The 13,749-nt window shown below is 46.5% G+C and overlaps 1 protein-coding gene across 2 annotated transcripts in view; it reads left to right on the forward strand.

Moving 5' to 3' along the window:
- Positions 1-824: 824 nt before the first annotated feature.
- The window catches only part of CTIF (cap binding complex dependent translation initiation factor), a 221,801-nt gene continuing 208,876 nt past the window's right edge, over positions 825-13,749 (forward strand). For both annotated transcript variants that reach the window (XM_075840870.1, XM_075840878.1), the window contains exon 1: positions 825-925. The gene's annotated coding sequence lies outside the window, so the exon portion shown is untranslated. The remainder of the gene's footprint in view (positions 926-13,749) is intronic.

Below are 13,749 nucleotides of genomic sequence, written 5' to 3' on the forward strand. Positions count from 1 at the left end.
ATTATGGGGGACACGCTTCTGGAACTGATTACAGGGAAACTACTGGCACTGATTATGGGGGTTACTCTTCTGGCGCTGATTATGGGGGATACTCTACTGGCGCTGATTATGGGGGCACTCTGCTGGTGCTGATTATGGGGGACACTACTGGCGCTGATTATGGGGGATACTCTACTGGAGCTGATTATGGGGGATACTCTACTGGCGCTGATTATGGGGGACACTACTGGCGCTGATTATGGGGGATACTCTACTGGCGCTGATTATGGGGGCACTCTGCTGGTGCTGATTATGGGGGACACTACTGGAGCTGATTATGGGGGACACTACTGGCGCTGATTATGGGGGATGCTCTTCTGGCACTGACTATGGGGGACACTCTGCTTGTGCTGATTATGGGGGATGCTCTTCTGGCACTGACTATGGGGGACACTCTGCTTGTGCTGATTATGGGGGACACACAGCTGGCACTGATTATGCAGACAATTCAGCTGTTGTTATAGTGGCTTGGCCCGTACTTATGGTTGAGTGCACAAAGCCAGCTGTACATGTTGACATACCTTACACTGGTCTGGGTTGCGTGTTATCTTTCTCTACGACTGACACTTGCAGACGTCACCCTGAGGTGCTGTCATTCCTGTGCACATTTCTGAAATATCTGTATACTTGTAGCCTGGAACAGTAGCATTCTAACCTCACCATGTGCTGATATCTCAGTAGTAAGTGGCAGGGAGCACTTTCCTCTCCCTCTGCTGGGACTACATTTCCCGGCGTTCCCCGCGGCGGTGCTGGACCCACGTGGTGTGCTTTAGGGGCGGGTCGTGACGTCACATTCCTGCATTCCCTGTGTCAGGCTGGATCTGTCGGCCAGTGTCAGGGAGCAGGCGGCCGGCTCTTCCGGTGGAGCACACGGGACACTGCCCAGGTACGTACCCGGCTGTGCCCGGCACTGCTGTGCTCTACTCCTGGGCTAAGGCCTGTGACATGGTTGGTAGTTGTTTGGCAGGTCGGTTCCTCCATGTGGACGTGGCTGTGCCTGGCTGGGATGATCCTGCCTACTACTCTCACCGGGCTGTGTCCTCCCTTTGTTTACCAGGCTGTGAGTGCTGGCTGTGAGGCTTTTCACCCCCAAGGTTGGGGTTCACGGTACTGAGTGTAGCTTATGCCAAGCAGACTCCTCTGCCATCTACTCTTTTCTCCATCAAACATGTTTAGGGCTCGACCGCCAACCGCATTATACTTATGTCACTAAAAGTTGTTGTGTTCCAAGTCTCACGGCGCGTCTCTGGCGTTCCCAGTCTCACGGCGCGTCTCTGGCGTTCCCAGTCTCACGGCGCGTCTCTGGCGTTCCCAGTCTCACGGCGCGTCTCTGGCGTTCCCAGTCTCACGGCGCGTCTCTGTGGCGTTCCCAGTCTCGCAGCGCATGTTTGTGGCATTCCGAGTCTCACGGTGCGTCATTGTAGCGTTTTGAGTCTCGCGGCGTCTTTGAGGCGTTCCCAGTCCTGCGGTTCTGTGGTGTTCCCAGTCTTGTGGTGCGGCATTCCTAGTCTTGTGGCGCGGCTTTGCGGCGTTCCCAGTCTTGTGGCGCGGCTTTGTGGCGTTCCCAGTCTTGCGGTGCCGCTTTGCGGTGTTCCCAGTTGTGCTGCTTTGCACCGCTCCCAGTCTTGCGGCGCGGCGTTCCCAGTCTTGCGGCGCGGCGTTCCCAGTCTTGCGGCGTTCCCAGTCTTGCGGCGCGGCGTTCCCAGTCGTGCTGCTTTGCACCGTTCCCAGTCTTGCGGCGCGGCTTTGCGGCGTTCCCAGTCTTGCGGCGCGGCGTTCCCAGTCTTGCGCCGCGGCGTTCCCAGTCTTGCGGCGCGGCGTTCCCAGTCTTGCGGCGCGGCATTCCTAGTCTTGTGGCGCGGCTTTGCGGCGTTCCCAGTCTTGTGGCGCGGCTTTGTGGCGTTCCCAGTCTTGCGGTGCGGCGTTCCCAGTCTTGCGGCGCCGCTTTGCGGTGTTCCCAGTTGTGCTGCTTTGCACCGCTCCCAGTCTTGCGGCACGGCGTTCCCAGTCTTGCGACGCGGCGTTCTCAGTCTTGCGGCGCGGCGTTCTCAGTCTTGCGGCGCGGCGTTCTCAGTCTTGCGGTGCGGCTTTGCGGCGTTCCCAGTCTTGCGGCGCGGCTTTGCGGCGTTCCCAGTCTTGCGGCGCGGCGTTCCCAGTCTTGCGGCGCGGCTTTGCGGCGTTCCCAGTCGTGCTGCTTTGCGCCGTTCCCAGTCTTGCGGCAATCCAAGCTGTTGACGGCTGCAATGTTGTGGACTCCTCATGTGACTTGATCTTAGTGAGTGGTCCTCAGCTGCTTCTGTGTCCTCCCCACGTGCAGCACACACAATTATATAGCCCCCTCATTCCACAGCAGCACTGACCACACGGCTGGGCATGATACCCATCGCTTATACAAATTTAATTCATCTGCATCATGTAAATTAATGTGTCCCCCAGATGCCACCACTATGGCAGCTGACCCCCCTCATCTCCTCATCCTCCATTCTTTCTTAATTCTGTTTCTGGGAAAGCTGGGTGACAACCAGTATGGCTGCCATTGGTGCTCCCATAGAGGTTGTTATACAGCATTGCCCGACCACTGAGCAGTGAGTTTGATCATGCAATGATACTGAAACAGGATCTGTCACTACGTACACCAGTCACTCAGAAGTCTGGTAAAGCTGGGTGACCACCCCTATGTGTAATCATTGTAGAGTATCTGTCACCAGATAGTTTCAGGGTATGTAGAAAATATACAGAGCTACGGGGTACCTCAACATCTACTGACCAGGGAGCCCCAGGCCTACTCAGCCAATCAGAAAGTGCCGCAAGGGGTCTTGTGCCAGATGCTATCAGCTGGGCAGACTCGTTCATTTCTGGAGGGGTGAACAAGAGCGAGAACCTGAGGTCTCCTGGCCAGTGGGAGTGTCGCCCTCTTGCAGCTCTCAGGTAATCTTATTTTCTTGGAAACGTATGGGGTCTGTAGATCCCCCCCCCCCCATATTAACTTAGGAGGTTCCTTAGTGTAATATCGTATAATAAAAATCTCTGCAGCCATTAAAATACTTAGTGTTTTGAGTTTGCTTGATTGACTGCTTGCTGTCAGTGAATAAAATCTTGTTTAAGCTTGGTCTACACACAGACTTGAATGCAGTTTTTCTCAAAATCTAATCTCAGTTGTTGCTTTACAAAATCCTGGGCTCAACATTTACCAACGCTGATCTATTGTAACAAACTGCAGCTTTGTTTGCAGGATGTACAGTTTTTGGATGTAAACAATGTTCTCATTTGCAGACAGCAAGCAGGGGTCTTAAATATTGTGGAATTAAAACGTAAAGTTTATTAGAAAAGTTGCAGAACTTTTTATTATTCAAAGGTTAAACTCTCTTGTCATACGGCTGGATGATGATACCCGTTGGCCTTTCTGATAGCAGAAGGGTTAATCCTGGTGGCATCTGTGATTCTCACTGTTTGCTATCTGTGCCCTCCATCGTCGTCATGGCATTGGCTGTAGAGTGCCAGTTCAGGCTGTAATTGGCATAAGATGTGCGCTCTCATGTTATTGGTTATTCATATGACTTGTTATACTTTATTATAATCACTTGTGGCAATTGTTACTTTAGTTTAAAGGGGTATGCACGCCATAACCATTAAACCTGCCGTTAATGTCTGATCGGTGAGGGGCCAAACACTGGGGCCCCAACTGATGCCTGCTGCACCAACCCAAATGATTGGGGCTTGGTTCTATTTCCCGACGGAGTACTGGGGTGAATTTGGATTTATTTACTCACTGCTGGAGACTGGCAGCCATGTTTCCTGCAAATTGCCGTTGGTACTCATGTAGTATAGATGGTGCCCATGTTGACCTGTATATTAGCATGGAGCCAATATGGTCTCCTGAAGCGGCTGCCCCAAACTCATTCATGTATTGCTTAGCACACTTGGTGCCTGCATACTCTGAACGACTACCTAATCATTCGGCTGAGTTGACACGACCTATTTTCAGTACTGTGCAGACGACCTGTCATTTACGCGTCGTCGTTTGACAGCTGTCAAACGACGACGCGTATAAATACAGCCTCGTCAAAGAAGTGCAGGGCACTTATATACATTATATGCTGGACACTTATATACATTATATGCTGGACACTTATATACATTATATGCTGGACACTTATATACATTATATGCGGGACACTTATATACATTATATGCGGGGCACTTATATACATTATATGCTGGACACTTATATACATTATATGCTGGACACTTATATACATTATATGCAGGACACTTATATACATTATATGCGGGACACTTATATACATTATATGCAGGACACTTATATACATTATATGCTGGACACTTATATACATTATATGCGGGACACTTATATACATTATATGCGGGACACTTATATACATTATATGCGGGACACTTATATACATTATATGCGGGACACTTATATACATTATATGCGGGACACTTATATACATTATATGCGGGACACTTATATACATTATATGCGGGACACTTATATACATTACATGCGGGGCACTTATATACATTATATGCTGGACACTTATATACATTATATGCGGGACACTTATATACATTATATGCGGGACACTTATATACATTATATGCGGGACACTTATATACATTATATGCGGGGCACTTATATACATTATATGCGGGACACTTATATACATTATATGCAGGGCACTTATATACATTATATGCTGGACACTTATATACATTATATGCTGGACACTTATATACATTATATGCGGGACACTTATATACATTATATGCGGGACACTTCTATACATTATATGCGGGACACTTCTATACATTATATGCGGGACACTTCTATACATTATATGCGGGGCACTTATATACATTATATGCGGGACACTTATATACATTATATGCGGGGCACTTGTATACATTATATGCGGGACACTTGTATACATTATATGCGGGACACTTATATACATTATATGCGGGGCACTTATATACATTATATGAAGGACACTTCTTTGGACGTTTTTGGAGCCGTTTTCTCATAGACTCCAATGAAAACAGCTCCAAAAAACGGACGTGAAAAACGCGAGTTGCTCAAAAAAGTCTGAAAATCTGGGGCTGTTTTCTCTTGAAATCAGCTCCGTATTTTCAGACGTAATTGCAGTTATCGTGTGCACATACCCTTAGGAAATAATTGGTACGTTTTGTGTTGTCACTGCAGTCTGTCATTTAAAGGCGCAGACCCCCTTTTTAAGTTCAAAACAATATTGAAGTATGGCAATGATGATGATTATTATTGTAGCTGTTTTGCCCTGAGTTTGTTTTTTTTAGCTAGTTCTTTTTTATTTTTTGTGCTGTGGTTGACCCACATTGTCCACATCTAAATAAACATGTACGTAAACACAATGCAAAGTATAAGCTCGGCTTCCTGTACATGTGGTTAAGAGTGCCATATCCTTGTGCACTAATCCAAGTGGGCACGGAAGATAGGACATCTCTAAAACCATAGCAGACACAGGGTTGACAGATACGATTATTGTATTCAGGTGGGTGACTGAGTGACTAAAGCCAGACCTCCATAGCCTCCAACATGGCTGGCAATGATTTCCACTTCCAGTAATAATAGGAGCACAGACAGCTGCTACAAGGGGACTGATAAGCACAAAGTTTTAATATTTGGGTGGAGAGGATCTTTATGAATGACATGCAGTAAATAGAGAGCTGATGTAGACTGAATAACCCCTCTGTTCATCCCTTACTGGACACCCTGGGAATTTAGGGCGTATGTATCATAGAGGCAGACCATGCGGATGCTATAGGGCCCTTGCGGAGAAGAGGCCCAGTCCTAGGTGGTCCTATACACTTTTCTACTGGTCCTGATGGGTGCTAGATGGTAATGGTAAACTTCCACATCATGGTGGCTGAAAACCACGCCCACTTGCGGTGGCCATTAGTTGTACGGTGTAAATGTTGTGGACACTGGCCACCGCAAGTGAGCATAGTTTTGCCCGCATGCGCACGGCGCTATGTGGGAGCCGTAATTTTCTAATTAATTCTCTCTGCTCCGTCTTCTGCAGTTCTGTGCTGAATATTCGAGGCAGATTAGTAGTCTTTCTGGATTATTGGATGACTGACTACAGGAATTTTTACGTTCTATCTAGATATTATTTGTAGTGTGTCCCTGCTGTGAAGGGTTAAGAGGACTTTTGGTCTTGTGCCCTGCGACCCATCTGTTATTAAGGCCATGCATTCCTTGTCACCCTGCCATCCAGCGTGTGTTTATTGCCCATTGAGCGGCCCATAGCAACCATAGTTACAGGAGCTAAATATACACAGGCACATTGGCAACCAAAGCCACACGGGTTGTTGTGCCCATTATAAAGTGTGGCGTAGTAGAAGTGTGGTGGCGTCTTTGTTGTAGTATTACACCGCTGGATGAATGAGTGTATTGGGAATATACCCAGGGTCTGCATGAGTTGTGCTCTCTCTCTCTCTCTTTCTGCCCCTGGCATTATGTTGCCAGGAGAGACGTGTTGAGAACGATGCCAGTGTCCCTGCACATGCCGAGCTCCGTGCTGCAGACTCGTACACACAGCGAGATGCTGCCAACTCATTCTTTGCAGACAGCAGTGCAGATCCTTTCCTAGCTGCCGTCCTTCAAAGGAGATATTTTTTGGGGTACAGAATCTTCATTTCCCAAATTAAAGGATATGTAAATGTTTTAAAGCAATAGTTTTTTTAATCCATGTTTTACGTTTAAGCTTTTTAAGATACAGCTTCTATGTATCTACTAGGAAGCTGTACCGTTCCGTTAAAGCCGGTTCCATCACTTCAGCTGAACTGACAGCGGGTCCTGACAGGCAGGATCCAACTAATGTCGATCACATCTAAGTTCATGAACTTAGATGTGATCGACACTAGCTGGATCCTGCGTGTGCCAGTTTTCAGCCGAGCCGTTAACTGAACTGACGGAATCGGCTTTGACGGAAGGCTATAGCTTCTATGGAGACAGGATACGTAGAAGCTGTATCTTATAAAGTTAAAAATTGTTTTCAAAGGTGTACAAAGCCTAAGGCCTAGTTCACTCAGAAAAAAACTGCCTCAGAATTCCTCCAGGAATTTTGAGGCAGATTTTGACCTTCCTGCACTTTCTTGCCACGGTTATTGTGGCGTTTTTGAGCACCGTGGGCAAAAAAATGTTTTTTTCTGTCTCCAGTTGATTTCAGTGGGAAGTCAGTCGGAACCACGGCAAGAAAGGTCAAGGATAAAAGCCGCTCGGAGAAATAAACAAACTCTCTCGACCTCCCATTGACCTCAATGGGTGGTGGTTTCGGATGTTTTTGGCGCTGATTCAGATACGTGTTTCTGCGTCAAAATCAGTGCCAAGAAACTCTGTGTAAACTGGGCCTAAAAGAGTTTTCCGGGATTTAAATAAATGTGCTAAGAGTAGGAAAGTGGATAAAACAAACACAACTCGCCTACTCAATCCCCCGCGCTCCAGTGCTCCCAGCCGGTCTCTGCTGACTTCCCTGCAGCGCTGACCACAGGATAGTTGATAATTGTCTGATTGCTGTAAGTCCCACCAATCATGAGAATGGGGGTCGCAAACCCTCCGTTCCTCCTCACTGTACCCCCACAGTAAGGAGGAGCTTGGTTGGAGCGGCATGTGCCCGCCGTTCTATTCAATATCTATGGGACTAACCGAAACAGCCGAGCGCTTTACTTGGGGACTTCCGTTCTCGCGATTAGTGGGGGTCCCAGTGATCAGATAATTCTCACTTATCCTGTGAATTGTTGATTCTGGGACAACCCCTTTAATTGTATAATGAGAAGTTCTGCAGCTTTCTGATATACATTGTGTATCAATTACTCACCATTTTCAAGATCTCTATTTACAGTCAGTGAATAGCTCTAGATGGAACCCCTCTTGACCATGTTGCTGCCTAATCCTAGGTGTCAGCAGTCATCGCTATGGAGCAGGCACTCGCCAGTCCACTCCACTCTGCCTCCTTGGACCGGATGACGAGCTGTGGGGGACGAATGGAAGACATTGGGTTAAGGCGGATGTAATATTAAGCTCCTCTCTACAGATACAGATGTCCTTGGCTTGTTCTCAGCAGCGTTTGTCTATTTGTACAGGAATAAATGAGGCTTTCAACGTGTAATTTCAGAGGGAAACACCATTCAGTCTATATAGATGCTTGTTTTCAAGGTCACCACATTCACAGCTGAATTCAGTCCTATTATACACAATAAATGGTAACCAGTTTTGTGTGAGGATAATAATGTGCTTTGCTGGTGTTTGTTCCTGTGACGTACATTGCCTTAATCGTCGTATATTAAAAAGTTCTGAAGCTTTCTGATATACTTTGATTTTCAATTTCTCTCGGTTTACGAGATCTCTACTTGCTGTCTGGGAATGGGAACATTCTTATTTACATTCAGAGGCTGAAAACCTGTGCAGACCTAATACTTCACAGAGCTAAGAGTTTGCTAAATTGTCTGAACAATCCTCTGAGGTGAACAGACTAAGGCCTTATTCACACGAACGTGGTAAACGTCCGTGTGACGGCCATTGAAACAACGGCCGTCACACGGACCTATATAATTCAATGTGGCTGTTCACACGGCCGTTGTTTCATCGGATCGTGTGAAGGGTCCGTGAGAAAATAGGACATGTCCTATATTTTTCACGCATCCCTCCAAAGACTAGTCTATGGAGGATGTGTGATATCGCAAACCGCAGCGCACGGATGCACCTCGGACGTGAAAAACTGCCGTTTTTCCACGTCCGAGATTTGCAACGCTCGTGTGAATCTAGCCTAAACTCCAGGTTAGAGGTAGATCGACATAAGGGCTCACAGTGGCCCTAAAAGTCGCTTCCTACTATTTCATGGCTCAAAATTACTGGTAAATTGTTAGAGAACCATAAGGGTGCTGTATGCTTATCTATGCAACAGCAAGGGGCCCATATACTGTGCTTGCACAAGGGCCCTCCGCTGTCTGTGACCGCCTTAATTTTACCAGCACTGATACATTGTAGCAAACTATCAGGACAGGTGTGAGATTTGTGCTGCTGATAGTCTGTGGGGGCTTAAAGGGGTTTTATTTACATACATATGCCCATTTCAGCTACTCAAGGCAGCCGGTGGTGGCGGTATACATGAGAAGTGACCGATCCTGTGTGTGTGTGACCACCTCTTCACCTTGTCTCCTCCTATAAGCTACCATCTCGGCTTTCCAAACGGGTTTGGTTCCCCCTATTGACCCGATAAGTGAAGTTTGAGAGCTGGGACCCCCACCTTTTTAAGGCACTTATTCTGTGAAAATGTCATACATTTTTTGAAGATGGAACGCCAACATAAAGAGGACCTACCCTCACCAATGGGGTACAATAAAAAAAATATTTTGCAAATACATGTTAGAATATTTTTTTTTAGAAAAACTCCTTTTATGACCTGGTTTCCATGAGCAAGTGATCTCACTCTCCGCAAGAATCGAGTTGAATCCATATCAATGTATCTAGGATATGGGGCTCTGTTCCTTAAAGAGGCTCTGTCACCAGATTTTGCAACCCCTATCTGCTATTGCAGCAGATCGGCGCTGCAATGTAGATTACAGTAACGTTTTTATTTTTAAAAAACGAGCATTTTTGGCCAAGTTATGACCATTTTTGTATTTATGCAAATGAGGCTTGCAAAAGTCCAAGTGGGCGTGTATTATGTGCGTACATCGGGGCGTGTTTACTACTTTTACTAGCTGGGCGTTCTGACGAGAAGTATCATCCACTTCTCTTCACAACGCCCAGCTTCTGGCAGATCACGCTGTGGCGTCACTTCCCCAGGTCCTGCATTGTGTCAGACGAGCGAGGACACATCAGCACCAGAGGCTACAGTTGATTCTGCAGCAGCATCAGCATTTGCAGGTAAGTAGCTACATCGATTTACCTGCAAACGCTGATGCTGCTGCAGAATCAACTGTAGCCTCTGGTGCCGATGTGTCCTCGCTCGTCTGACACGATGCAGGACCTGTGAGTGACGTCACAGCGTGATCTCTCGAGAACACGGCTGTGTCTGCACTGCCAGAAGCTGGGCGTTCTGAAGAGAAGTGGATGATACTTCTATACACAACGCCCAGCTAGTAAAAGTAGTAAAAACGCCCCGATGTACGCACATAATACACGCCCACTTGGACTTTTACTTTTAAACACGCCCACTTGGACTTTTGCAAGCCTCATTTGCATAAATACAAAAATGGTCATAACTTGGCCAAAAATGCTCGTTTTTTAAAAATAAAAACGTTACTGTAATCTACATTGCAGCGCCTATCTGCTGCAATAGGAGATAGGGGTTGCAAAATCTGGTGACAGAGCCTCTTTAAATACAGATCAATTGTCCGTTCCTCTCGCCCCATACACTTATTTGTGGAGATGCTGGTGGCCGCTTCTGTTCATGTCCATAAGATTTAATAGGATCCACAACCCTGTCGCTTTGGGATTACGGCTCTCATCGTGTTCTGCCCCATGGACTTCTATACACAACAATCGCTGGGGCTTGGCCGCCATTGTTCTCCATTAATTGTAGTTCTAGGTGAGATGCCACCCCCTGTATCAATGGAGCTGCCTTTGAACTGTTTTAAAGCTTGTAAGTTATATTTGTCTCAAGATTAGGAGTGGTGCTTAACTCCCATCCTCCTCCTAGAATATCCTCATAAAGTATAGACTGATGGATGGTTATCGTGTGGAAGGTCGGGTGTACTGCGGGCGGCATTCTTTATTGCATTCTTCCTGGAGTTGACAATTGATACAAAAAAAATCAGCCATGTGTCCTGATATGTGAAAGTTTGTGTCCGCCGTTTGTAGGGCTGTGTAATTTATTGAAATTCAGCGCAATTAATCTTGGGAATTTAGGTTTTATCAATTATTTCCTCCCGCATCTTCAGGGCGCAGATACAGTTGAACCCAATGGTAAAGCAGGGGACCATAAGGTCCCTGCTCTACCAATTACTATGTATCACTGGACATGAGGCAGTGACCTGATCGCGCCTGTCTGCTCCGCGCTGCACAGACCAGAGGGCTCTCCTCTACTCGTCATTGGAACGGAGTTAGGTGAGTTTGTATATTATTATTTTTATAAGGCTCTATTGGAGGCAGCTGTAGGGGCATTATACACCGTAGGGGCAGCTATGGGTGAGTTTATACTGTGTGTGGTGCAGCTATGGGGGCATTATACTATGTGGAGGACAGTTATGGGGGGCATTATACTGTGTGGAGAGCACTATAGGAGCAATATAATGTGAGTGGGCAGTGTCAGGGGGTATATTATATACAGCAGACTCGGGATAAATATTATTGCAATGGCGTAGCATGCGAATAAAGGGAGTGGCATGCAAAAGTGGTGTGGCCGAAATAATCGTAATCGAGGTTACATGTTCAATTAATTGTGACTTTGATTTAGGTCATAATTGCCCAGCCTTAACAGTTTATATAGGTGGCGGTACGTAAGCGTTACCCCCACCAATCACTAGAACTATAGGTGCTTTTATGCGGCCCGATACTGCGATGGACTTGAATAGGACTTTAATATGGCTGAAATTCTCAGACTATCGGTGACAAATACCCAGATAGTAGTGAGAGACCGATAATTGTTAATTATGTCTATTCTGTTTCTAAATACAATGCAGTCACCGTTTTTCTAGTTATTGGAAACAGTCAGCAATGTTATCGACAGACACACCCCTAACACCTGAGCTTCTATAATGCCGGGGGGGGGGGGGGGTACAGTTAGTGTTTCCCACATCAGATGACTGTGCAGTGCCTGGTGTAAAGATGACACTTCCAGAATGTAGATCGCCAGAGCAAACTCTGAGGAGACGCTGAGCCAGCAAGGAATGCTGTAAGATTTCAGCTCTGAAGCCTGTGGAATTGTGAATGCAGCTCTGGAGTATAATTTATTCTGTATTTCAAGATCTGCATTCTATATGTGAAGTATATACCAGTGTTCAAAGGTGGACATACAGTGTAATACATTTAAATACATAATGATGTTCGCAGACTATCGCAGCTCTGTATTGCAGGTGGGTGGTCTGTCCCATCTCTAGTGAAATGGGTTTGTCTCATAGTTTCCAGGCCTGTGACAGGGCACATCACCGGTTCCTATTGAATGGGCAGCCACTGGCCTAGATGGCCTGGGAACCTTGAGCTTGCTTTGTTTGATTAGGCAGTGTTACATTGGCACGTCACAGCAATATTTGGGCACTATAGGAAGAGATGTGTCTTTGTTGCCCATAGCAACCAATCATAGTGCTGCTTTCATTTCTCATAATGCTCTTGAAAAATGAAAGCTGGTCTGGGATTGGCTACTATGGGTAACAGTCTTTCTTTCAGGCCACACGTTGCGTAAAGACTAAATTTTCCGCAACAGATTTCATTGCAGAAAATCCGCAGCGTAATACAGTAGCAGCAGAATGGATGAGATTTGAACAAATCTCATCCACGCTTTGTAAAAAACTTTCATTAATTGACCTGTGGTGTGTTTTTTTAATCTGCAGCATGTCTATTTATGCTGCGGAGTCGCTGGTTTTCTGTTGCAGTTTTTCCCCATTAAAATCAATGGGGAGGTAAAACCCGCAAAAAAATAGCAAATGTTGCAAATTTTGAGGGGGAAAAGCTGTGATTCTGCTGCAAAAATCGCAGCTCAAAAAACAAACAAAAAAAAACCCACCATATACTTACCCAGTTTTCTATACTTCTTCTCCGTCCAGGCCGACCTCCTGGGATGGCGTTTCATCCCATTATTACCGCTGCAGCGGTCACATGGGCTGCATCCCAGGAGGCTGGATTTCAAGGACAACAGACGGAGGTGTTGCCATGACTACGGCCCGGGGTAAGTATGAATGTTTTTTTTTCCTAGTGCTGCTTTCTGCACCGTAAATTCTTCCCGAATAACTTCAGCAAAATGTGGTGTGGTTTTTCGGACGGATTGTGCTGCCGAGTCCAGGACGGATACGATGTGTAATTTTATGCAGCGTATCCGCCCTGTGTGAACATAGCCTTAGTGTCCATAATGGTCCGTTAGTGAGACGGTGGTCAAAAGAGTGTCCTTTTGGCCTCCGTCTGGCCAGTACAAGTCAGTATACTGCATAAATAAGTATGGAATAAGGTAGTAGGCTACGCTACTCCATCCCGCAGAGTCCAGTAAAAAAAACGTACACCCCTTGCACACGACCGAGTTCGGGCCGTGAAAAACTGTTTGAGTGTCGGCCGCATTTCCCGGCCTGACCGCGGTACAGGTGAACGGGGATCATGGCATCATAGACATTTTATGATGATAGGAGTCTCTGCCTCTCCGCTGAACTGCTGTTCCATACTGTATAATTTTGTCCAGTTCGGTACAGCAGCTCCGTGGGGAGGCCGGGACTCCTAGCATCATAAAATGTCTGATTCCAGGAGTCCTTCACCTGTAACGTGGTCGGGCTGGGAAATGCAGGCGACACTTGGACCGTTTTTCACGGCCCGAACTCGTTTGTGTGCAACTGCACTTAGACGTTACACATATAAAATATTTTATAACATGGTAGCCGATGGGTGAGAGGTGCCACTGTCTCCCCACACAGAGTTTTTTGCAGGAGGAAAATTCCTCCTGCAAAAACTGCTCCAGACGTTTTTTGCACAGTGGTTTGACAAAAACTCGTCAAAACACTCAT

The sequence above is a fragment of the Rhinoderma darwinii genome, chromosome 1 (assembly GCF_050947455.1).
Source record: "Rhinoderma darwinii isolate aRhiDar2 chromosome 1, aRhiDar2.hap1, whole genome shotgun sequence".
Taxonomy (NCBI): Eukaryota; Metazoa; Chordata; class Amphibia; order Anura; family Rhinodermatidae; genus Rhinoderma; species Rhinoderma darwinii.